We start from the raw sequence: 25,856 nt of genomic DNA on the forward strand, positions 1-25,856 counted from the left end.
AGCAGTCCCTACGTTAACCTTCACTGCACTCCCTCTATGGCAGGTGTATTGTTTCTTAGTTAAGGAGACCCAAAACTGTAGACAAGGTCCTAAATGCAGTTTCACCAAGGTCTTGTAGAATTGTATCAGGGCATCCTTGTTCCTGTACTCTATCCTCTTGCTTTCAAGGCTAAAATACTTTGCATTCTTAAATACTTGCTGCATTTAGTTGATACCTTCTGTAATTGGTGTACATGGATCCCCAAGTTTCTTTCTACCTCGACACTTCCCAATCTAAAACCATTTAACATGTCTTTCTGTTTTCTTGCTGAATGGAAAACATTTATCCATATTATACCACACCTAGTAAGATACTGTCCACTCACTCCATCAACTTCAGCTGCCTTGAAGCCTCTTTGCATCCTCCCATCAATGTGGTTCAGTGTCACCAGCATACGTTGAAATATTATGTTTGGTTCCTCACCCAACATGTGAATATACATGGCACCTGGCACTCAGAAGTCCCACTTATTATGAGGAAGGGTCCTTGATTTGAAACATTACCTGGCGTCTCTTTCTACAGATTTTGTTTGACTGGCTGCGTACTTCCAACATTTCTATTTTTGTTTTGGATTACAGCATTCACCATTTTATTTGCTGTCCATCTATTTATTCCTGTTCTATTTTCTGTTTACTAATTTGTGCCAATACATTGTTCCCAGTACTTATTAAAGGCTTTCTAAGGACCAGGTGAATCACACCCACTGATTTTCCCCTTATCAATCCTAACAGCTACATCCTCAAAACCTCCAGTGGGTTTGTCAAACATAACTTCCCTTCCAAAAATCTGTGTTGACTGTGTGTAATCCCATTGATATTTTCGAAGTATAATGATATCCATTTCTTTTTAATAGTATCTATCATTTTCTTCATGACTAATGTTAGGGTAAGCTGTCTGCAGGTTCATGTTTTCCCTCTTTTTTTTCCAATATTCATGTTCTTCTTTGGTCACACCTCAGCATCAAGGACAACTGGCTTCTGCTTCACCTTTGTGGATTCCAGGGTGACAAATGAGGCCAGTGTGGGAAGCAGCGACTCTGACAGTTGGAGCAAGAGGCCAAGCAGCCATTGGGAGCAGAAGGCCACACAGTATTTGAGGGGGAGAAAAAGAAACATATTTAATGTTTCAGGTCACAGACCTTAGAGTCAGAACTGCAAGGGAGAGAAAATATATATATTAAATTATGGGATGGAATAGGGGAGGGCTTATTGGATAGGACAACTAATTTTACAACTTGTGTCACTGACAATAAATCTGATTCTGGTTCTGACAAAGATTATATCTCTGAAAGGATGATGCCAAAGTTGCCCTATTGATCAACTGGAAACAACATAATCAAGTTGATGAGTTAATGGAAACTTTAGGGAGAGAAATAACATGGTCCTTTTCTCATAAAAATCATGAAATGACGGCAGTAAAGAGAGCGAATCACAGACAACGGAATGTAAATGTCAAAAACTGAAGGGCTGCAGAATATACTCAACAGATCAGATTGTACTGAGAGAGAAAAACTGATTCAATATCACAGATGGATAGATGACCTGACCCATTAATTTCAACTGCCTCTAGTTTTGAAACTCAACTCTTGAATTTCCAAATCCCTCTACATCTTTCTCCCCTCTTCACTTGCCTCTGATTCCATATCTCCGGCCAGTTCCATTCTGTGCTGTTCACATCATCCCTTCTGAACTTGTCCTTTTTTTCCCTAATGGTGCTAGTTAAACATCCTCCCCTCCATTAGACTAATTCATTCCAATTTCAACAGACAGCTGCAAATTTCAACATAAAACTGGCTGCAATTCCCTTGAAATTCCTTTGAGAAGTTTCAAAATGCCAGGAAAATAAGTCAGAGGAAACAAATATGACCTGTATGTTTCAGAAAAAGAATGACATTTCACAATCTTCCAGACTTAAATTTGTTCTGCAATTGAAAATGAAAAGGTTAATCTGCTATTTTCAATTATTTAATACTTCTTTTTTTGCTTTTCAGCACATGCATCACAATTTAGAACAGAATGTTATTTTTGGATTATTTTAGGACCACTGGCAATTTCTATAGTTTTTAATGTTGTGTTTCCACTGGAATAAGAACACAAGAAGCTAAAAAAAGGTAAGGAAATTCCTTTTTGTTTTCACAGAATCACAAATTTGATGCCGACTGCTAAAGGGAGACATTTTTTAGCACGTTTTTGACAGGTTCTTTTCCCATCATATTACAGTTGAAAAGTGCTTGTGTAAGAACACACTGGAAGTCAAATTATTGATGTGGCAAGGTCCAAGAGAGACCTTGGGGTACATTTGGACCAATAGTGATATTCTTAGCTAGTGAAAATTCAGATAGTGAAACAATACAAGGAAGTGAAGAAGAGTGAAATCAAGTCAAACTCAAGTCTCCTGTTGGTTGGGGTCAACCATGGATGTTGTGTCCTAGCTGTATACGCAAGCCCGGGCAGTACGATATGGAGAGTGAACTGTTGCCCATGAATCCAAAGGAACAGCAGAGATCAATACAGTTTGGCTCCAGTGGTGTTGACAGGAGTTGCCAGTCAACATTGAACTCAACGTAGGGCTGTCTTGGGGATTCCAGCTGTGAATTTTTCCTCAGGGTTTATTCCTGACGCTTTCCCCATGAGTGGTTATAGGCACAAGACAGTGGAGGTTTGAGATCAGAGTTTTCTTTCTACTAGATAAGCTGCCAATCCTAGCTGATGAGAGCCATCTGCCCGGAGTAACTGGTTTTAAGGCATCTTTGCCTCTTCTCCTGTCAGTAGAAATAGTTCTGCTGGCCTTTGAAGCTAAACCACATGTGAAGGCCAGGAGATAGATTTGGTTGTCAGAGGCTATTTGAGAAGCATACCATTGGGTTATTTTAATAGTTAGTGGGAGCTCATCGCCACTACATCTTCCCCTGGCTGTAGCAAACGTAAGGAACCTCAAGTTAAATTAGGTGAGGCAAAATAAGACAGGCTCAAAGAGAGTCTGCTTTGCCACTCCATCATGACTGATTCATTTTCACTCTCAATTCCATTCTCCTGTCTTCTTCCTTTACTAATCAAGAACCTATCAACCTCTGTTTTAAATATACCCAATGACTTTGCTTCCACAGCCATCTGTGGCAATAAGTACCACCGATTCAGAACCCTTTGGCTAAAGGAATTCCTTCTTATCTCTATGCAAATGGACAACTTTCTATCCTAAGGCCGTGTCCTCTGAATCTAAGGTCTCCCACTACTGGAACATCATCTCGACATCCACTCTATATACTTCTTCAAATATTTCGGTTTCAATGAGATCCCTTTCATTTTTCTCAGTTCTTTTGAGTTATTTTGAGTACAGGGCTTCAAATGTTTCTTCTATGTTAACCCTTTTCACACCAGAGATCATTCTTCTGAACTTCCTCTGGACTCTCTCCAGTACCAGCACATACTTTCTTAGATAGGGGGCCCAAAGTTGCTCACAATACTTCAGATGTGGTCTGGCCAACGCCTTATAGAGTCTCAGCATTACATCCTTGATTTTATATACCAGTCCTCTCAAAATTGTATTGCATTTGCCTTTCTTACTACCAATTCAATCTGCAAGATAAAATTTAGGTAATCTTGCATGAGGACTCCCAAGACCCTTCACATCTCTGATTTCTGATTTCACTCCTCAGTTCAAAATAGTCTCTGCCTTTACTACTTCTACCAAAGCACATGACATACATAGTCCAACAATGTATTCTATCAGGCACTTCTTTGCCCAATCTCCTAATCTGTTCAAAACCTTTTGCATACTCCTGCTTCGAAAACACAGCCTACACCCCTATCTCTGTATCATCTGCAAACTTCGCCACAAAGCCAACAATTCCATCATCTAGATTATTAACATATAATGTGAGGAGTAGCAAACCAAACACTGAACCCTACAGGACACCACTGGTAACTGGCAGCCAACCAGAAAATGCCCTCCCTTAATTCTCACTCTTTGCCTTCTGCAAGGTAGCCAATATTCTTTCCTGTAATACCATGGGTTCTTATCTTGTTCAGCAGCATTGTAACATTGTGCTTTTACATCACATTTCTATCTCCCATTGTAATTTGTACATCATGGCTGCTGTTCGGAAGCCTGTATATAACTCCAATCAGGGTAATTTTACCCTTGCAGTTTCTCAACTCTTCCCACAAGGATTCTACATCCTCTGGTCTTATGCCACTTCTTTCTAATGATTTGATTTTTTTTTAACCAACAAATGTTGATGTGTACTGCTTCTTTGAATGCTATTGTTGACATTTTGGGTCAAATCTTGTATCAGCATCTGACACAGTGTTTCAGTTGAAATGTAGACTGACTAGTTGTAAGTGTTAAATGAAGGTGGAAACTGGGACTGTAGTGTGTTGAAAGTTCAGGTTACCGTTCAAGTTGTCATTTCAACTATATACATGTATACCGCCAAACAAGACAATGTTCCTCCAGATCAAGGTGCACAACACAATACATATAACTCACAGACAACACATAAAGTAGTATTACCACAAATAAATTAACAAATCATAAGGTGCATTTACAACACAAGTTAAAAGATAAACAGTATAACACTACCGGTGCTTCATACAGTACGCGCTGAGACCTGGGTGGTGGCAGGGAGTTTAGTAGCCCCACGTCTTGGGGGAAATTGTTGTTTCTCATCCTAACAATGCTTCTCCTAATGCTATGATACCTCCTGTCTGATAGTAGGGGGTCAAAGAGATTGTTAGTTGGATGGGAGGGATCATTAAGAATGCTAAGTGCCCTGCGTACACAGCACTCCTGGTAAGTATCTCGGATGGGTGGAAAAGAGATCCCAATGATCCTCTCAACAGTCCTTGCAATCCCTTGTAGATTCTTGCAGTGAGATGCCTTGCAGTTACCATAACAGATGATGATACAGCTGGTCAGCCCACTCTCGATGGTGCTACTGTAAAAATTGATTGGGGGCTCACCTCAGTCTCCTCAGGAAGTGGAGGTACTACTGTGCTTTCTTTTCTGAAGAGGTGGTTGAGGCACCAGGTAAGATCATCAGTTATGTGCACTCCCAGAAACTTGATGCTCTTAACTCTCTCCACAGAGAAGTGGTCAGCCTGCACCTTCCGAAAATCCACAAACATCTCTTTTGTGTGACATGCATTACTCTGTGAGCTAGATGCTGAACCATCTGGATTTCTGACCAGTCAGAGAGTTAATTATTGGAGTTTTATTGCATGGTGGCTAATATCCGGCTGCAGATCAGACACTAGGGACTGGCACTAGTAATGCCATTACTCTGAAATAATGTGTACTTTCACTGAGATCTGATATAAGATAAAACATGTCATCAGTCTTCACATGGAAATCTGACTCTTCCAACTTTGACTATTGTTATGGTCTTTTTCTGTCACTTTTCCGTCTCGTAGAGACTGCCATGATTGATTGGGGAAAATGTTTCAGAACTCACCCAAAGTTTTCATAATTTTTAACCAATACATTCTTTTCTTCTGAGTGGTTTTCTTGATGCTTTAACAACTTTGATTAGGGGAAGTGAGTACAAGTGAAAATTAAATTACTTTGAATTAATTTGCATATTCCAAAGGAATTAATAATGATAACCTAACATGCAAAACCAACAGACTTGTGAATAAACACGCTTGGAAATCATTGAAAAAGCAGCTTTTTTTGGTGCTGTGAAAAATTGCAGAAGGAGCAGAAACAAATTTGGATCTAACAAATTAACTGCAATTGCATTTCTTGTAGAATTCTGTTTAACTTCTATTAGTTATCCTAACTTAAAAGGATAATCCTGGTGGCCAAGCATGATACCTCTATTATATTAGAGCCATGAAATGAAAAAAGAAATACTTTATGCTTTATTGTTGCCGAACAATTGGTACTAGAACGTACAATCATCACAGCGATATTTGATTCTGCGCTTCCCACTCTCTTGATTACAAATATTAAATATTAAGAATATTAAAAATAGTTAAAATTAGTAAATATTAAAAATTTAAATTATAAATCATAAATAGAAAATAGAAAAATTGGAAGTAAGGTAGTGCAAAAAAAAAAACGAGAGGCAGGTCCGGATATTTGGAGGATATGGCCCAGATCCGGGTCAGGATCCATTCAGCAGAATATCACTGTTGGAAAGAAGCTGTTCCCAAATCTCGCCATACGAGTCTTCAAGCTCCTGAGCCTTATCCCGGAGGGAACAGGGACGAAAAGTGTGTTGGCTGGGTGGGTCGTGTCCTTGATTATCCTAGCAGCACTGCTCCGACAGCGTGCGGTGTAAATTGAGTCCACGGACGGAAGGTTGGTTTGTGTGATGTGCTGCGCTGTGTTCACGATCTTCTGGAGCTTCTTTCGGTCTTGGGCAGGACAACTTCCATATCAGGTTGTGATGCACCCTAGAAGAATGCATTCTACGGTGCATCTGTAAAAATTAGTGAGGGGTTTTAGGGGACAGGCCAAATTTCTTTAGTTTTCTCAGGAAGTAAAGGCACTGGTGGGCCTTCTTGGCAGTGAACTCTGCTTGGATGGACCAAGTCAGGTCATAGTTGGAAATGAATACTCTATTCAGCAGATACCGATTTTTTTGTTTTGTTAACTGGTCTGAAACTCCCACAAACAACAGAAGGGAACATCTAGAGAGAAAATCTAACTGGTATACAGTTTGAGAAAAGTGGGTGCACACCTCTTTAGAAAGCCCCAGAACAGAAGTCCCAACAAATTGAATGCACAATTGCCTGCCTGTCTGAAGCTAGTTTGGGTTGATAGATATATTGATGGGAATTCTGTAAAATTACTCGAGAAACTCTGAAAGGGGAATAACAAGGGGCTGGAGCCTATTTTGATTGTTAAAGTTATTTGGAGTTTAACATGAGATCATGCACTTCAGTAGGAAGAATTGAAAAGCAGATTATTATCTAACCCAGAGAGAGACTACATATGTTGTGGTCCTATTGATTCTTATGGAGATAGTTTTAAGTATTTTTCAGCACCAGATATTTTTTTTTTTGTGTTTGTTTCTGGAGCCACATTCTCTTCTGAATTGCATCTGCTGTTATCAGACTGTAATGAGATTTGGATGAAAATTTGAAAAACTGTAAAGTTTGGAAATATAAAATAAAACAGCGAATGCTGGAAGTACTCAGGAGAACAGGTCACGCCTGATGTACAAGTTTCAGGTTAGGAACCTTCATCAGAGCTGAGGAAAAGTTAAAATAAACTTATTAAGCTGCAGAGAGAAAAAGGGAAAGAGTTGATAAGGAATAAAACCATAGTGTCCATGGCGATAAACTATAAAGTTAGGTGATCTAGAAAATGAGTAAATATAAGCAGTTGAAAGTGAGAACAGAGATGAATGATTGTGAAAGTTTCAAAATGCAGAGCAGATCAGGCTGGGCATATCCTCCACAAACAGAAGATAAAAAATAAATAAAAGATTAAAAAAATAACCAGATTGAGCCACTGTCACAGATGGATGAGTGACATGGATATAAATATCAAGCTACCTGAAGCTGTAGAATTAATATTGAGTCCAGAAGGCTGCAGTATATCTAGGTGAAAGATGAGAAGATATCTCTCAAGCTTGGTGTTGGACTTCATTGCAACAGTAGGTTTCTCTGACTGTATCAGTTCTCTACTTCCATTGCCTTGCAGACATACCTACTGATGGAGAAGGCTTTGGAAGTAAACCTTGTAGAAAAATCCGGAGCTGGAATCCCTGAGGCAGCCCTATGTTGAGTTCAACACTGACTGTTAAGTGTTAACTCCTGTGATTCTGGACTATATTGGTCTCTGCTGTCCCTTTGGATGTATCAGCTGCATGGTGGGGGGTGTGGGGAGGGGGGGAGCTTGCTACAGGAGCAACAACTTGCTCTCCATATTGTACTGCCCTGGCTTGCGTATCATGCAGACAGCTGGGGTGCAACATCCATGGTTGACCCGAACCAACGGAGAACCTCAAATTTGTTCTCAATGTATTAGAATGTCTTTGTTCTCTTCATTTTACAACTCCTGCATTCTTTGATCTATGCTGTCACTCCCTAATTGCACCTATTCTCTCATCAACCACTTATTCTCCTTTTGCAGCTTATCCCTCTGGTCAACCCAGTTTTCCCCTATTTTAGGTATCCCACTCCCCCACGCTCCCTATAACTGTACCAGCTCCTTTTGTTTTCCTTCCCAATTCTGATGTAGGGTCATCGACCAGAAATGTTAACCCTGTTTCCCTTTGACTTGATCGGACCTGCTCAGTATTTCCAATGTTTTCTGCTTTTATTTTGAATGATGGTTATTAATACTAACCACATGCAATGTGCAGTTCCCAGAAATTGGGCATTTCCTCAAATTACTGTGATATATCTGTAACTTTTAACAGTATTTTTTTCTGGGGAAGTGTTTGGCTCTTTGGAAAAATAAATATACCTAAATATTTTAGTGGGTATTTCTTGCAGTGTTTGTTGTAGATATATTTTTAAATAGATCTAATTAAACTTGTCATAATATCTTAAAAACATTGTGTACAATTGAAACATGCAACAGCTGGCTCCCAGGATGGTTCATTAATTTCACCTAGAGAATAGCCGAGCTAATGTAGATCAGGAAGAGTAACCAACCAACCATCCTGCAGTTGGTCTACCATTCGGTGTCCAAGCAGCTTGCAAAAATGCAACTGAACTTATCCAGGCGCAACATGCAACAACAGGAAGCTGGCAGAAACACTCAGTACATAAACAGCAGCCTGCTACCAAAGCCACACACTCAGTAAAATCTGCAAACAGACTGAAGTTTGGCACCAGAAACACTCCTTAGCCCATTGGAGGTGAGGGAAGAAAGAGTCCGAGGGAGACTACTGGACATTTATTTACAGAAGCTGTTGAAAAGTAACCTGCAAAATAGGTAACTGATATGTCTGCTCAGATAATTGAAGTACTATTCTGAAGATGACTTTCAAAGGCTTTACGAAATACTTTGATTCCTTTTTCAGTAGCTGGAAGACAACAAAAATAAAATGGCTTTGCATAGAGTAAATGGTTAAGGCTGCTGAACCATCAGGGTTTTCATGCACAAAATGAAGCCATAATGATAATGCAGTGATTAATTTTGGTCTCGTGGTGAAGTACAGAGACCTGAAGCATGCAGAATAAATAAATAATTTCCCTCCTCCTCATTTATCTTGCAGCCTCTCCAGTCACTGCTCAACTACCAGTTGCTGGTCCTTCCCTTCCACTCCACCAAAGTGTTTCTGTTCTTTGCATCAACTCTGCTCATCAGACTTTCTCTGCCTTTTCCACCAAGGAAACAACAGATAATAAAGTTTTGCATTCCTATAGCATAACTCTTGAGTTCAGATTGCAATGTACCTTAGGAGTGTAGCCATTGCTTTAATGTAAAATATGCATCAGCTAGTTAGTGCAGAACAAACTGACACAAACAGCAGGGGGCCTCTATGGAAAGTCTTATCTTTGTGTAAGGGGGTTTCGACTTTTATGTTACTGCGGAGGCTAATTAAAATGGCGTCTTTGTTATGTTAATGTTGGGAATGCAGCTTTGTTATATGAATATCAGGGGCAGAGGAACTGAGGGAGTTGAATGTAGTCCTTGTTCGAACAAGGTAGGAGGAAGTTTAGGGAAGGTAGCCGTGGAAGCCTGTAGGTTTGTAATTGTTTATAGTTAACTTATCCCATGAGATGGGAACAGAGGGATCTATCAAGGGAGCAGAAGAGTTAGATAACAGAACACAGAACAGTATAGCATGGGACAGGCCATTGGCTCCAGAACTTTGTGCATGGCAATTTATACTCAATATTCTCCTCCTTCTGTTTATCATCATGGCCATATGTTTATCTAAAAGCCTCTTAAACTTTACCAAACTGCCTGCTTCCACTACTCTGGTAAGCCATTCCAGGTATATACCACTCTCTGCATTTTAAAAAATTGCCCCTTACATTGCGTTTAAACTCCTCTCAAATCTTAAAAGCATTATAATGAGAGAGTAACAATGAGAAATTGAAATAAAAATTTATGATGAGGACAAGAAGAACATAAATCTACCTCAGCAGTAAAGTATTGTTTACTAACTTCAGTTGAAATTTTGAAAAGCTAGTCTGTGTGACGGCTTTATCAACTTAGACAAAAGACCCCCAGATGTTTATGAGGAGCAGTTTACAAGTTTGTCTGTACTGGGAGAATCTTTGTCTTGTCTAAGTTTGATGTCTGGGTCTGATTTTGTTCTTGTCTTTTTGGCATAGTGGCCATCAGTGCCTTGCTTGGCTACTTCTGCATTAGGTTTGGAGTCATATATTGTATCTTAGGTTTCCTACAGTAAAAGGCATGAGCCAAACAAATGGAGCTTCATTATATTCTGGCCATATTGTGACCCTCCTTTCTAATAATTAACTTGTTTTAAAAGTCCAGGGTATTAACTGAGTTTTAAGTTTCACTTTTGCCAATGTGGGATTTGAACTGCAGCATCTCAAGTATTAGTACAGGCCCAATGAATGACAGGTCCGGTAACTGGACAGCTGCACTGCCACCACCTGCAGTCTCACTGCAACCTCTGAGGCTTCAGAGAAGTATATTTTAATATTTGCAGAAGGTCTAAACACTGAAAATAACTGAATGTAAATTCAATGGTATTTTTGGAAGGCAAAAGCACTTATTTCAGTGTGAAAATACAGTAAAAGTGAAAGACAATTATTTTGGGCTGTGTCATAAAGTGAGCTGTGTGTGCAGTAATTTAGGTACAGCACTTACTTATAATCACAGTTTATTAGTATGGCATTGGTTTTCTTCTGCTTGATGATTCCGGGCTCCATTGGCTAATTGGCTGTCTATTGGTCCTATACCAGCAGGGTCCACATCAATTGAAGAATGAATTTGGCAATACATGAATGTTACACACAGTGGGTGGGGAGGAAGAGTTAAAGTAAGAAAATGTTTCACATGGGGAAGAAACACTGGTACAGGTGATGAACTTAGTACTATATGATTATATTGTTTCAATGTTTCTTTACAAGTACTTAGAATAAATCTGGTATCGTAAGGTACTATCAGTAATGATGATAGTAATGAATAGCTTGTAATAAAAGTCACTGTTCACTGATACATTTCAGGAAAAGAAATACATTGCCCTCACCCATTCTACTTTAGATTTTAGACCCTCCCATGTGGTTGATACTCAGTTGCCCACTGAAATGGCCTAGAAAACTATTTGTATTAGAGTGCATTTGTGATGGATAATACATGCTAGCCTTACTAGCAATGCCCAGATGCTGTGAACAAACAAACAAAAAAAACCAGACTCAGATAAAAATCTCAGTGATTGTACAGCTTGTTCTATATTATATGCAGTGGTCTAGAATTACTTCTCTTTTATCACATAGGCCAAGTCCCAGATCACAACTAATCCAAAGAAAGAGAATGTCACAGTACAGGACTCCCATGTCTGGCCATTTACCTATTGCCTCCATGCTGCCCCCACACCCCACTAACACCATCAGCACTTTTGCCTCAGTAATTTCTCAAAGATAAGTAGGCAAATAATAATGTAATGCATAAGGTAATGTTTTGAGTTATGGTTTGGCTTTCTGCCGGTACCTATTCCATAATTTTATGTGTGATTTGTGTTAGTATCTTTATGTAGAGTTAAACGGTGTGGAATAAAGACTATTTGGCTCAACTGACTCATACTGACCAAGATGCCAATGTAGATTAATCCTAATTGTCTGCATTGGGCCTGTATCCCTCTAGACTTTTTCTATCCATGTACCTGTCTTTCAGATGTTGTCATTGCAACTGTTTCTACCAAATCCTCTGGCAGCTCATTTCCTATCCACCACCATCTGGGATCACCTTTGCATCCAACCCCTCTCATCTGAAACCTATGCCTTCTAGTTTTCCCTCTCCTACGAGGGGAAAATGACTGACATTCCACTTTATTATGCCCTTCATAATTTTATAGACCTCTTTAAGGTCACTCCTCAGCTTCCTACACTCCAGGGAAAACACCCCAACCTATCCAATATTTACTGATTACTCAAGCCCTATAGTTCCACCAACATTCCTGTGAATCATTTTCTTGCAACCTCCTTCTGATAGCATCACTACCAGAACAGCACACCATATTCCAAGTGTAGTGAAACGAAAGACTTGTACCACTGTAACATGACACCATAAATGCTAAACTTAGTGCCTCAGCTGATGAAAGTAAGCTTACCATGTGGCTTCTTCATCACTCTCTCTACTTGCTTTGTGATTTCATGGCATTATATATGAGTACAACAAGGTCTTGCTATTTAATAGTGCTTGCCAGGGCCCTGTGTTTCTCTGTTTTATGTCTTGGCTTGGTTTAACTTCTCAAAACACTTAACTTTTTATTGATGCAATTTAGTTAGATATTAAAAAAATTTCTTTGGAATTCCCACTGACTTTCACTATATTCAATGAGGAAGTTGCTTAGTTTCCTGTTAGGAACATAGAACATAGAAAATAGGTGCAGGAGTAGGCCATTCGGCCCTTCGAGCCTGCACCGCCATTCAGTATGATCATGGCTGATTGATTATTTATATATTCTAAACATGTATTGTACTAAAATGTTGGGGTGAGCCTAAATTCTGGCAAAGAAGTGTTAAGATAGTACAAAATCTATTTCCTTTTTGAAAATATGGTTGTCGATGAAAAAAAACTATTCTTACATCAGATGTGGTTTTGATTATCAAAGACTTGCATGCTAAAGATAAGCTCTTGGTTTCCTAATCTCTGAAGCTGATTGAAGGCTGGATTTTGGAGTTGTATTCTATAGTCTTGTTTCTTCTACCAAATCAATTTATAACTGAAAGGGTCATGGATGGATCATCCATCATTATTCCCCTGTTATCAGTGACTATGTCTAAGAAGTTAGGAAGCTAACCACTACATTCCATACAAAAAAAACCCTCACCATTACTAGTAATAGGGAATGAGTCCCACAGAAGACTCCTTTCTCCAATGAAAGCCGTAAGAGTTTTCATTGATCCTCTTTGGCCTTCCATTCCTTTGTTGGTGCAAAAGACCCTGGCCTGATTCTAGTGAATGTTCATTGGATAAGTATTCAGAGGACAAGACTATTGATCCAAAGAGATGGGAAACTTAAATTCCAGTGAAAAAGAAAGATAATTGTAATTTAAAAAATGGAGTGTCTGGATTGCTATATAAAAATGCTTAGGCAGATGCACCTATGTTCTTCCTTTGTCCTCAGTTCAGTTCACGTGTGGAATATAATAAAAGAAATTAAAGAAGCTTGTATTCAAATGATAATATCCATAATGGAGGGCATGTAAGCTAAATAATGCCATCAAGAAGAATACCTGAGATTATTATCCAATATGATATGCAGGTGACCATAGACTGACCAAAGTGGTTGAGTTTTAAAGCCATTAGAAATAGCAAGCCATTTAGCTTGGGGAGATAATTTTAATCATCTTTGAAAATAAATCTTGGTCTTCTAGTAATGTCTAGAACAACTGAACAACTTAAAGAATCTAAAGCACATTGAAGAAAGAACCTGCATTAATTTTCCATCACTATTTCTTAATGGTTTAAGTATTTGGAAGGAAGATATCAAGTTTCATAATGGCTTTGATTTGGGACAGAAATGTTAGCAATGTCATTGATGTTCATTGCTACTGCTCTATGAATTTAAACCAACTGTGGTTTTCATGCATACATGATAATGTTGAATTGAAAAATTTCTATTGGAGATTTGCTTTGCCTTTGCACATTGTGCTGTATGCAGTAAGGATGAAATTAATCGAACAAATGCAAACGTAAGCTTTTAGCAAACAAATCTCACTGTAACATACACTGAATAACTACAGCTGTAATTAAAGAAACACAAAAGGCTAGTATATCCAGGTGCACAAGATGGTTAATGATGCTGACTACTATTTTAGGATGGTCGGAGTATAACAGAAATGAAGTGTTATATAATTTTAATGAAGAACTAGTTATATTATTGAGTGTTTTGCTTCCCTTACTCATGACAAGATATATTATAACTGGAGGCAGTTTAGAAAAGGTTCGCTGAGATTCCCTCTAAATTTTTTTTTAACTTCTGTGTGGACCAACCATTGCTCTGAGCAGGAAATTTTTACATGGATTGAAAGCTGCACGGCACTTTAAATTGTTAAATGTTAAGAAAATTATAGCTGTACAGCAACAAGAACTATGTGTGTGGAGCATTTCAGTTGCTGCGTGGCCATGCACCCCTGCAGCTTAGAGGGAACAGTGACTGGGATGATCCTATGTGTATGGGGGTAATGATCCTTTGAGGAAAGGTTGAACAGGCTGGGACTATACATCAATGGAATTTAAAATAATGATGGATGATCTAACTGAATCACCTCAAGTCCTTAGAGGGCTGGACAGGATAAAAAGTTATAAAAAGGTTTTCCTTTGTAAGAGAGTCTAGGAAAGAGAATGTAGTCTCATTTAAGACCAAGAAGAGGAAGAACTTCTGCCCTCAAAGTGTTGTGAGTCTTTGAAATTCTTTACTCCAGAAAACAGTGGTGGTTGAATCCTAGAATGTATTCAAAGCTGAGTTAGCTCAGTAAATGAATCAAGGAATCTGGGTATAGTGTGGGAAAATGGACTTGTAGAATGTCAAATCAGCCATGATCGTATTAAAGGGCACAGCAGGCTCAGTAGATCAAAAAGTGCACTTCCATTGCTGTTCATGTGGTCTCAAAGGCCCACTCCTAAAAGAGCTAGTGAAATCAATAAACAATGTTTTCAATACCTTGCATGTTATAAGTGATGGCTAATTCTCACACAAACATAGACATGCCCTTCCAAATGCTATGGTACTTAGTAAAATTATAGTATCATTTTATTGCATTTTGGTGTCTTAATTTTATTCATTTACAATATGGGTTTTTTTTAGAGTTGCATCTTATTTGAGGATTAAGACATCTTGTTTAACAATGGCAGCTCAAATGACAGAGCAGGAAAAATCAGTCATCTGATTACAAGCACTTTGACACCAAAACAAAATTTACACAAAGGTAAATATTAAAATATGCTGCTTCTCTATATATTTGTTATTCCCTTATAAGATTGCCAGAGAATTTGAATAAAATATTGCACAGTGGGTAATTGCAATTAAACATTTACTGTATATCATTCAAATGTAATTCCTTTTAAAATAATCTCAATATCGTGACCAATTGTTTTTAAATAGCTAAAATCTGTCTTAACAAGACTTGGGAAAAAAGATTTTTTATTTGTTTACATCTGAAATGTAAATTTGATGTATTAATATACTGTCAGGATCATTTCTTTATTCAGAAGGTTTATTTGTTTATTTTCACAAATATCTTGCTGGTTTAATTTCTGGTAACTATATCTTATTACTAAAATATCAAATGTTGCATTCTGTAAGTAACTTTCTTATCAGTTTTATTTAGGAAGTTGTAATTGTCTTTTTGAGTTGTCAGTCATCTGCATGTAACATCCAGTTTTTTTCTGTGTATGTTTTACTGTTAGTAGGTATAATATGAAGAAATGAAAAAAATTATTACTTAGCTTTGAACATTTAACATAAAGCACATCGTTTTATTCCCAGCTGACTGTTCAATTTTGTATGTTGGAAAATTAATGTAACTAACTTCATCAAAACTTCCCATGAGGAACATTATAACCAAAAGGTAACATCATACAACTGTGTGCTCGATAGACCAATGTTTGAGCATACTTAATAAGGCAATTAAGTTTAACCACATAATTGTTGTGACTAAAGTTACATGTAAACCAGAATATGTAAAAGCATTAGGAGTCCTCCATTCAAATGCATTAATAAACATGTTTTTAAACATAATTTGATGGCACTGTTATTGTTTTGGAGAAGAACATACTAATTGTTCCCTACCTGCTTGTGTGATTATAATATGGTGCTGAATGGACAGTTGAGTCATGCTGTGTGTCTGTTTTGCAGTAACAACATTGTCACCTTCTGCCCAATTAGTGTCTTAATCTAAATATCTGCCTAGCAAATAAACCACTATCCTTTTGGATAGATATTGTCTCTCACTGCATTGCTACAGTGATCAATTGTGAATTTCCATCTTAGTGATTCATTTGATCACTTAAGCCTGTGAATCTAGTTTAAACATACAGGGAGATGCTTGTATCAGGCAGGCATCTTGAATTCAATTTTTATGTCAGTGCTAATATGACATCTGGGCAGAGACTGAATGGATTAACAGAACAATGAAACATAGCTAAGCAACAATATCAAAGCTGTGTAATTCTGCAGCATCTGGTCATGACTTTTGTGAGCATGTAAACTGCTAGCAAAAGAAGATGGCCTGAATTTGAATACATAATGGCTGAAATCAGGATCTTCAAGTATAGATACAGTACAGGATTTACTGAGCAATGTGAAAATGATGCGGATATGTTCACAAAACATAGGACACATTCAATCCACCCAATTAGTTTACACTCAAACATCAACAAAGTAATGGATGGTGTCAGAAACAGAATTATAAAGTGATAATTGAGCATCAGTGCGAAGGTTGGGTGTCCAAAGGGCCACTGGCTTCAGAGCACACCACAGCCAAGTGTGATCAAGGAGCTGAGTTGCAAACAGAAGGTGAGCATGCCTGACCTTGACATCATGGCAACCTTTGACAAAGGGGCACAAGCAGGAAAGCACTCCAATGGACAGAGTTGTACATTGCACAAAGGAAGATCATCATGGTTTTGGAAGTCAATCGACCCAGCCCAATGACATCATGATAGGATTTCCTCAGGGTCAAACATCGTCAGCTGTTTTATCAGTGACCTACCTTCCACATTAAGGTCAGAAGTAAGGATATTTTCTGATGATTTTTGAAGATAAGTTACTTTAAAACTGAAGTGGTCCACACCTAAATCCAGAATGACCTGAGCCATCATAAGTGGCAGATAACATTTGCAACATAATGTGCTAGGGAAATGTTACTTCCATCAAGAAAACTCAGCTACACGACATTTAATAGCATTATCACTGTTCAGCTTACCACCTTCAATGACCTGGGGGGTCATCAATGACCAGAATAGCAACTGGACCAACCTCATAAACACAGTGGCTACAAAGCTGGTCAAAGGCTGGATATTTTGTTGTGAACAATTTACCTCTAACACCTTAGGGCCTTTCCACCATCTAAAGCAACAAGTCAATAACATGATGGAATACCCTCTGCGTGCCTGGATGAGTGAGGCCCCAATGACTCAGGAAGATCAACAGCGTCCAAGATAAGTCCACTTGCTTAATCATTATCCTATCCACCACCTTAAAAATGTATTCTCCCTATCACTATTTACAGTAATATAATGTGTGCTATCAAAAACATGCATTTGCTTCCCCAAGCTGCTCCCAAATCTATTACCTTTATTTATCTATACTCCCAAGGAGAACAGGGCATTAAGTGCATGTTCCCCTCAGATCACACAGCATCCTGATTTAGAAGTACTCTATTTATCCATTCTTTCTTCATTCCTCACTACAAACCTGGAATCCCTATGTTACAGGGTTCCTTGGGGTACGATCACAAAAATATCTTCAGCAGTTCAAGAATGCAGCTCAACACCACACCCTCTTATACTAGTCAGGCCGCACTTGGGAGTATTGTCAACAGTTTTGGGCCCCATATCTCAGAAAGGATGTGTTGTCATTGGAGAGAGTACAGAGGAGGTTCACAAGGGTGATTATGGGAATGAAAGGGTTAACATATGAGAAGTGTTTGGCAGCTTTGGGCATGTACTCACTGGAATTTAGAAGAATGTGGGGGGCATCTCATTGAAACCTACTGAATGTTGAAAGGACTAGATAGGGTGGATGTGGAGAGAATATTTCCTATGGTGGGGGTATCCAGACCTAAAGGGCAGAGCCTCTTGTTACTTGTTATGTACACCTGTTCGGGCACATTCTCCAGATACCTTAGAAGGTAACTGTAGACTTCAGCCATGAACAGATGTCATCACGTGGTTCCCAACCTTCACAGAGTGTTTCAACCCTTAACCATGGCACTCTCCAGTTGGTGGGTTGGCAGTGGTGTACAAATCACTGCCCATCTGCTCCTGGCTTCCAGCTCCCCTCCTCTCACCTACTCCAAATCCAACAAGAGGCTCGTTCTGCCTACGAGCTGCTTGTTTTTTGCTCCTTTCATCCAGGCCCAGAGCTGACAACAACCGCCATGCTGATTTGGCTTGGAAACCTCTGCAGTCGATCTCCACAGGGAACAACCATGCCTGCCGTCCCTTGTCTCTAAACTCCTGCACTAAGGGCTGGTACTTCAAGGCCTTTCTCCCATGGGCCTCTTCCCATCCCTCCCCCCACAGCACAGTCAGCTCAACCAGAATTATTTTCCTGTCTTCAGTTGACCACAGTACAAAGTCCGGGCATAGGGTTGTGTGCACCACATCCGGGAACTGCAATCTCCTTCCCACATAGACCCTCATCTCCCAGAACCTGGCTGTTAGCAGCAGATTGGGCTTTGGTTGTTTGGTTACGAAAGGGGTCTTGCCGGACAGCACTGGGGTGCAAGCAGGATATCGCTATTAAGTATTTATCAAGCTTTAATGAGGGCCACATTGGATTAAGGAAGTGTAGCATGAATGTCAGTTGCAGAAAGTAATTTAAAAATGCTGGATGTTGAGCAAGCTCAGGCCCTCAGGATATGTACTGGTGCATTCAGAACATCACCTATATCAGCTCTTCAAGTCGAAATGGGGGAAGTGCCATTAAGACTTAGAAGAATAAAGCTAATGCTAAATTACTGGGTTAACGTCATGGGACATAACGACTTACATTCAGCTAAAGCTATATTAAGACTGCTGGGAACATAATAAGTCAAATTATAATAGCTTTGAATGGATCGGGGATGCAGCAGCACAAAAATATTGTCCACATGAAATGGAATATAGCCCTGCAGTTCCAATATCTGATGTTCCTCCATGGCTCTTTACAATGCATACAGCAGATAAAAACCTGCAACAACTTTTTAAAAAAGTCCAACTATAGAATCAAACAGATAGTACAAGAATATAAAGACTTGCATTTTAGAAATGAACTTGTAATATTTACGGATGGATCAAAAGACCCTAGATCTGGCCACACAGGTATTGCAGTCTACATTCCTCAGTGCAAAACCAGTATCAGAAAAAGAACACCAAACCATTTATCAGTGTATACAATGGAATTAATGGCACTATTGAGTGCATTATCTTGGACGGAAGAAAATATTATCAAAAAGGCTGTAACCTGTTCAGACAGTTTATCTGCATTAACCTCGATCAAATCAAGAAAATCAGAAAGTAGACAGGATATTTTATTGGAGATTCTATGCAAGTTATATACACTGACCAAAAATGGGGTAGAAGTAAGCTTTCTTTGGATTCCTGCTCATTGTGGAGTGGAGGGTAATGAAAAGGTGGATAGTATAGCTGAACAATCGCTCAAATCATCTATAATAGCGGTCCAGATCGCTCTTAGCAAAGCGGAATTCAAGAGCATTATTAAAACACGTATTGAGGAGACATGGCAGAAAGATTGGGATGAGATTAGATTAGATTAGATTAGATTAGATTATAAAGACTCGCAGTCCTCTTTATTGTCATTTTTATTGTCAGAGTGTAACAGGGAGACAACTGTACAAAATACAGAGGAAAGTCAGATACAAAAGATTGTCAAGTGAATATAGAAAAACAAAAATGATCATCAGTCGTCTGAGAAATGGACACACTAGTCTTAATTACTCATTACACAAAATAGAGAAACATCCAGCTGGGTTGTGTGAATACTGTAATCAACCAGATACAGTTGAACATGTATTGATAAAATGTAACAAGTATCAAAAAGAAAGAGTGAAGATGATAGGAGTGCTTAAGATAAAACAAAAAAACTGATGTGGATATAGAAGATACCTTAAGTGGGAATTCAAGAGAAATACATGATCTGTATCATGAAGTGTCTGAAAGACCCAGGTTTGTTATATGGAATATAGGGAATGCAATTCTTTTCCCTTCTCCGGCTTATCCAACGATCCACACTCCAGTCTATAGCAGATGGTGGTAATGCACCTTAAAGCTGGTTTGCCAACCGCCATTAAACGACACAAGAAGAAGAAGAAGAAGAAGAAGAAGAAGAAGGCCTGGCTCCCTCTTTGATGAAGGTGATGGGCTTCCTCAAATCTGTGCCAGCCATCCTCTTCTTGCATCTCTCTCACTCTAGTGTGTCAGCAAGAGCCAGCAGCACCTTATCATGGCGCCACGTATACCGTCCTTGAGTTAGAGCTGTTTTACACCCGGACAGTGTATGAGCCAGTGTCCCCTTTTGACCACAGGGCTTACAGTTCAGGTCCTCTCTCATCTCCCATGTGTACAGATGTAATGGTGAAGGAAGGGTGTCATACACGGATCACAAGAGGAAGGAAATACGGAAGGGCTCCAGACTCCTTAACTCTGCCCATGAGATCTTGCGCTTGGGCAGATCCCATTTTGTCCAGGCACCCTGGGACCCTTGTTCTACTGCCTTTGACATCCGCTTCTCTTCCTCACAGATCCGTACTTCTGCCTGTACTATGTCACGCCTGTTCCTTATGCTTGAATTGAATGGCGACCTTTTATAACAGAGGTAAGGAGGAATTCTTTTAGCCAAAGAGTCGTAAATCTGTGGAATGTTCTGCCACAGACTCTGGTGGAGGCCAATTCTGTGCAGATATTTAAGGTGGAAGTTGATCGTTTCCTGATCGGTCAAGGCATCAAAGGATATGACGAGAAGGCAGGTGTATGGGGTTGGGTGGGATCTGGGATCAGCCATGATGGAATGGCAGAGCAGACTTGATGGGCTGAATGGCCTAATTCTGCTGCTATGTCTTATAGTCTGATGGTCTTAAATACAAAATAATCTGCAGATGCTGTTGTCAAAGGAACACTCACAATGCGCTGGAGGAACTCAGCAGGTCAGTCAGCATCAGTTGAAAAGATTAGTCGACGTTTCGGGCCGAAACCCTTTGTCGGCCCGAAACGTCGACTAATCTTTTCAACTGATGCTGACTGACCTGCTGAGTTCCTCCAGCGCATTGTGAGTGTTCGTCTGATGGTCTTGTGGTCTCTCAAGTACAACCTGCCTTGGCAGCAATGTTATAATCCTAAAAAATAAATAAATGCAATACTTTTCTGAGACAGTTACCTAAGATCTATCATCTTTGGCATATGGTCATTATTTGGCAGATTAGATAATTCTCTTCGATACAGATATGTGGCATTTTTCAGGGGAGCAATAGTAAATCATTTTAAGCTTCTTGCAATAAGGAGTCATAAACAGAATAAAATTTCCGTTTTTGGATTTTCAATAACATTGTCTCTGCGGAGTAGACAGTGGGCTGTTTTAATTACAGACACGAGCATTAGGTTGGTTTTGTTTTATATTTAAGAAGTGATTCAAATACTGAGACTAATTTAGGAAAATCACATGTTCTTTTGACCTGTCCATTAATTTCTACTTAATGTGTGAAACACTTGCCTTGAAAATGCTAGGCCTATTTGGCACCATTTGTGCCATTTTCTACCATTACTGATTTATAGGTATTAAATGCCGCACCACTGTAATATTGATGGAAACAATAAATGTTTGTGATGAATAGGGTAACAATTAACGAATCGTTGTGTACATCATGATTGCATAAGGAGCATCAAATACTCTTTGGTGGCCCCTTTAAAGGCACTGAAAACATACCCTGATAACATCTTTTTTCTGGTATATTGAAGGATTAATTTTCACTCTTAGAGGCCAGTTCTAAGTCCTCATTTTTTAAAATTTTCTGTTGCAGGTTTGCCATTCCTCTCACCCTATTTCTAAAGAGGTTAAAAGTGAACTCTAAATATCTGGAAGGTGTCACATTAACTGCGATCTTCCTGCCATCACAGGAGTTATTCAGCATTTCCAGCATTGCCTTCTTTTTTATTTCATATTTCCAATGTTTGCACTTGGGTTTTTAGTTTATATTTTTATAGTTCCTTCGGAATACCATCCTCTGGTACATATGGAGGACAAGCTGGACAAGAGGGTCACCGTACTGATGTGCCAGGACTAGTATTTACAGGATCCGCTCTGCTAGTACTGGGTTAAGGAAAGAAACCAAGATATCTTACAGTACCTAAGAAGTACTTATAAAAATCACAAGGATGCTGCATTTTCTTTTGTAGTGTCTCCATTAAATAGCATTACTAAGAGTATGATGACACATAAAATAAATGAAAGAACGTTGCCAATGCAGACATCATGCATTACAATGGAATTTCTCACTATCTCATAGATCTAACAGATCACCTTCAGTATCCCCCAGATGTGGTTAAGATGCTTTAAGGCAAAAAGCATCTCCACTCCTCTGTATGTGACAGGGTACCATGGGTGCAAGCAGTGTTCTCTGATTCAGTGGCACTGATATCCCTAGGGTCATCATCCTCAGGTCATTGGAGTGCATACTGGATAGTGGAAATTATTGCCTGTTAACTTTTCTTTTTCATTTTATGATTTGATTTTTTTTAGATTATGAGGACAGGCAGTCCTCTCTTATTGTCATTTAGTAATGCATGCATTAAGAAATGATACAATGTTCCTCTGATCTGATCTTCAGTTGTTTCCCACTCTCTAAAAAGAATGCACAGTTGATGAATTTAGTTCACTTCGATGAGAAGGTTCCGAGATGTCTAAATATCTCTTTACAGATTAATAGAAAAGGTTAAAAAATTGTAATAGACGGAAAAGCATGAAACCTATATTTTCTGATATGTAGGGTCTGCAGTGATGCACGATTTAAAATCTGGTCTGCTGAAATAATAAGTTCCAGTTCTTTTGCATCACTTCCATGATCTACAGACGGACGAGAGTGAAATGAGGGATTCACTCGGCGCGGCTGCGCTAAAATGCTAATACAGGGCCGGAGCGAGAGGCTTTAAATGTAGTGACGTCACTGAGCTGCCAGGTGACGTACATCTCGTTACAATGTTGCCGGGACGACGATGAATCACAATAACCACGTGGTTGCAAGCGCGGCAAAAACTTAGCATTCGTGTTTGACACAGCTAGTAGCGAGCGAACGGCAATCACGGTGGCGACAGAGCGGTGAACATCCAGGAACCGAGCTCGGGTGAGATCAGTGCGGCTTGGAGCCGAGTGTGCCTCCCGTAACTCTCTTCAAAGCAGGTAATTGACGAGGCCGGCGCCGCTGCAGAAAGCAGTCGCAGAGATTTGTTGCGTGGTTTAGTTGGGCGGCGTGAAGTTCATCTTTTCTTTGTCCGAGATTGGGGTTAACCACCGGAGGCTTTCATCGGTACTTTGTGGAGATTCAGGGAATCCCTGAAGACATCTCGCCTGCTGAAGATCTTTAGTGGGGGGGGGGGCGTCGCTTTGGACATTATTTCACTGAGTGAAATTATTTCACAAAATCATTTTTGCCGCAAATCTTACATATTTTTGTGATGTTTTTGATTTGTTTCAAATAAATTACTTTACTAAGTTATTCATAGATTGCACGTTATTATTGGGTTAGCACTGCTGATGGATAATAGCGTTCCGTTAATATATTTCAGAATCATTCATCTCTAATGTCATACTTTGTTTTCTTTGCTTACTATCTTCACCTTACTTGCTTTGTCAAAGTAGCCCTATGATATGAACGATCATTGTATTTGTATTCTATGACAAAGATTTGCCTGAAAGTGACATTAGGATTTTTTTTTCACTCAGCCAAAGGTTATGATCTGGAATTCATTTCTGTGAGTGATTAGTCAGAGCAGAAATTGTTTGCGGTACACTCCTAATACTGAAAATCTGAAATAAATATGGAAAATGCTGAAAAATCTCAGCAGAATGATTCCTTGGTTGTTTACAACATTTGCTTTAAATGGTACCGTTTTGGAGGTTTGTTCTCTTGAATTAGTGACTTTCAAAATGAATTGAATGTGAAACACACTTTAGGTTATAACTAAGGACAGAAATAACATTTTTATTTAAAAAATTTCTGAATATGACCATAAGACCATAAGACAAAGGAGCAGAAGTAGGCCATTCGGCCCACCGAGTCTGCTCCGCCATTTTATCATGAGCTGATCCATTTTCTCCTATTTAGTCCCACTCCCCTGCCTTCTCACCATAACTTTTGATGCCCTGGCTACTCAGATACCTATCAATCTCTGCCTTAAATACACCCAATGACTTGGCCTTCACTGCTGCCCGTGGCAACAAATTCCATAGATTCACCACCCTCTGACTAAAAAAATTTCTTCGCATTTCTGTCCTGAAAGGGCGCCCTTCAATCCTTAAGTCATGCCCTCTCATACTAGACTCCCCCATCATGGGAAACAACTTTGCCACATCCACTCTGTCCATGCCTTTTAACATTCAAAATGTTTCTATGAGGTCTCCCCTCATTCTTCTAAACTCCAAGGAATACAGTCCAAGAGCGGACAAACGTTCCTCATATGTTAACCCTCTCATTCCCAGAATCATTCTAGTGAATCTTCTCTGTACCCTCTCCAACGTCAGCACATCCTTTCTTAAATATGGAGACCAAAACTGCCCACAGTACTCCAAGTGAGGTCTCACCAGCGCCTTATAGAGCCTCAACATCACATCCCTGCTCCTATACTCTATTCCTCTAGAAATGAATGCCAACATTGCATTTGCCTTCTTCACTACTGACTCAACCTGGAGGTTAACTTTAAGGGTATCCTGTACGAGGACTCCCAAGTCCCGTTGCATCTCAGAACTTTGAATTCTTTCCCCATTTAAATAATAGTCTGCCCGTTTATTTTTTCTGCCAAAGTGCATTACCATACACTTTCCAACATTGTACCTCATTTGCCACTTCTCTGCCCATTCTTCCAATCTATCCAAGTCTCTCTGCAGACTCTCCGTTTCCTCAGCACTTCTGGCCCCTCCACCTATCTTCGGATCGTCAGCAAACTTAGCCACAAAGCCATCTATTCCATAATCTAAATCGTTGATGTACAATGTAAAAAGAAGCGGCCTCAACACTGATCCCTGCAGAACACCACTGGTAACCGGCAGCCAACCAGAATAGGATCCCTTTATTCCCACTCTCTGTTTCCTGCCAATCAGCCAACGCTCTATCCATGTATGTAACTTTCCCGTAATTGCATGGGCTCTTATCTTGTTAAGTAGCCTCATGTGTGGCACCTTGTCAAAGGCCTTCTGAAAATCCAAATATACAACATCCACTGCATCTCCCTTGTCTAGCCTACTGGTAATTTCCTCAAAAATTTGTAATAGGTTTGTCAGGCAGGATTTTCCTTTAAGGAATCCATGCTGAGTTCTGCCTATCTTATCATATGCCTCCAGGTACTCTGTAACCTCATCCTTGACAATCGACTCCAACAACTTCCCAACCACGGATGTCAGGCTAACAGGTCTATAATTTCCTTTTTGCTTCCTTGCCCCCTTCTTAAATAGCGGAGTGACATTTGCAATCTTCCAGTCCTCCGGAACCATGCCAGAATCTATCGACTTTTGAAAGATCATCGCTAATGCCTCCGCAATCTCCACAGCTACTTCCTTCAGAACACGATTGTGATAAATTGTGATAAAGCAGATTAGTCTGAATGATATGACTCAGCTCCTAAGACTCAAATGAGTCCAATCAAAGAAATCCCATCCAATCAGATCGCTCCCTACGCAACTCCCTTGTCCATTCGTCCCCCCCATCCCTCCCCACTGATCTCCCTCCTGGCACTTATCCATGTAAGCAGAACAAGTGCTACACATGCCCTTACACTT

At 39.5% G+C, this 25,856-nt stretch overlaps 1 protein-coding gene across 5 annotated transcripts in view; it reads left to right on the top strand.

Annotated features, from left to right (window-relative positions):
- The first annotated feature begins 2,049 nt into the window (after positions 1-2,049).
- Positions 2,050-25,856, top strand: part of LOC140199074 (ADP-ribosylation factor-like protein 13B) — a 79,609-nt gene continuing 55,802 nt past the window's right edge. For 2 of the 5 annotated variants that reach the window (XM_072260541.1, XM_072260543.1), the window contains exons 1-2: positions 2,050-2,150; positions 14,958-15,078. The gene's annotated coding sequence lies outside the window, so the exon portion shown is untranslated. Of the gene's footprint in view, positions 2,151-10,887; positions 11,005-14,957; positions 15,079-20,616; positions 20,691-23,189; positions 23,265-25,856 lie in introns of those variants that run through there. The other 3 variants (XM_072260542.1, XM_072260540.1, XM_072260545.1) reach the window with 3 other exon arrangements.

The sequence above is a fragment of the Mobula birostris genome, chromosome 6 (assembly GCF_030028105.1).
Source record: "Mobula birostris isolate sMobBir1 chromosome 6, sMobBir1.hap1, whole genome shotgun sequence".
Classification (NCBI taxonomy): Eukaryota; Metazoa; Chordata; class Chondrichthyes; order Myliobatiformes; family Myliobatidae; genus Mobula; species Mobula birostris.